General features: G+C 35.3%; 1 non-coding gene across 1 annotated transcript; it reads right to left on the bottom strand.

The window, feature by feature from the left end:
• Window positions 1-1,049: 1,049 nt before the first annotated feature.
• Window positions 1,050-1,156, bottom strand: LOC131232082 (small nucleolar RNA R71). The gene has a single exon (XR_009164686.1). It is a non-coding gene; the product is annotated as a small nucleolar RNA R71 (small nucleolar RNA).
• Window positions 1,157-1,515: the final 359 nt, after the last annotated feature.

Raw genomic sequence — 1,515 nt, 5'->3', positions numbered from 1 at the left:
ATTATGACTTGTTATTTTCTATTTTTAGGATTACGGTTTTTCTGTTTTATTTTAGAAACTAACCTAACTTTCCTGTTTTGTAGGATCCTAATTTAGAAAATTCTAATTGGTAATCTCTTTTTATTTCTAGATTAAGGTTTATTTTTATTTTATTTTTTGGTTTTTAGTAACTTTCTAATTCTAGAATTTCTTTTAATTTTAGAAACTAACTTACTTTCCAATTCTAGGTTTAGAAACTTTCCTAATTTGTTTTTAGAAATTAACTCATCTTTCTATTTTTATTTTTAGAAACTTTTTAATTTTAGAATTTTTGTTTTTAAAACCTAACCTGTTTTGTTTTGTTTTGTAGGAACTTAAATTAGGAACTTCTAATTTGGTAACTTCTTTCTAATTCCCCTTCTCTTTCTATTTCTAGATTTCTATTTCCTTTCTCTTTTTAGGTCTAAGTAGATTTTGAGATTGAGGACTGAGAGTGTTTCATGCCCAAGTGGGTCCGTGACAATACTCGACGTCTTTTGAGTGAAGATGGATTGGTTGAAGGGTTAACTATCCATCATAGGATTAGACATCACTCGAGATTCACAGAGTTAATTGAGGTTATAGCTACAAATCAACTGACCAATCAACCAGAAGGACAACCTCAACCTCGGGTTAGGGAAGTCCAGGATGAGAATAAGGTGCATTAAGAACCCCCGCCTCGTACTTTATGAGATTATTTACAACCGGCGAGGGTGAGCACGCCCACATGCATGGTTTTTCTAAAAAATACTGGACACATGGATATCAAGCCAGGGGTGATCCAACTCCTAAAATTTCATGGGCTTAAATTTGAAAATCCACATTTACACTTAAAAGAGTTTGATGAGATCATAGCCACTCTATATTTTCCTAACGTGTCTGGTGACACGGTTAGGCTGAAACTCTTTTCCTTTTCTTTGAAAGAGAAAGCTAAGACGTGGTTACATTCACTATGTCCTCAATCTATTAGTAGATGGAATGACATGACAAAGGAGTTCATAAAGAAAATTTTTCCATACCATAAGACGAACACCCTTAGAAAGTCGATCATGAACTTTGCCCAAAAGGAAGATGAAATATTCTTCCAATGTTGGGAGCGGTTCAAGGATCTTGTCAGTTCATGCCCATAACACGGTTTTGAAATGTCGCGCATCACAAACTTTTTCTATGATGGATTGACATCTCCCATGCGCTAATTAGTCGAGACGATATGTAATGGGGAATTTATACATAAAAGTGTCGATGAGGTGTGGGACTATTTTGATAAGCTTGCTGAAGACACACAATCATGGGATATCTCCCCAAAACCAAGCACCATGTCTAGGCCGACTCAAACTAAGGAAAGGGGTGGAATGTATCTCCTTAAATAGGACGATGATATCAGTGCTAAAGTGGCTAATCTTACTAGGAAACTCAAGGCCATGGAATTAAAAAGGGATAAGGCTAAGGAAACTGTTTGCGGTGTTTGTGCTTACAACATTCACACAATTGAAAATT

This window comes from Magnolia sinica, chromosome 17 (assembly GCF_029962835.1).
Source record: "Magnolia sinica isolate HGM2019 chromosome 17, MsV1, whole genome shotgun sequence".
NCBI classification, from domain to species: domain Eukaryota; kingdom Viridiplantae; phylum Streptophyta; class Magnoliopsida; order Magnoliales; family Magnoliaceae; genus Magnolia; species Magnolia sinica.
Note: the sequence above shows the minus strand (reverse complement) of the source record. Positions and strands in the feature narration are given on the sequence as shown.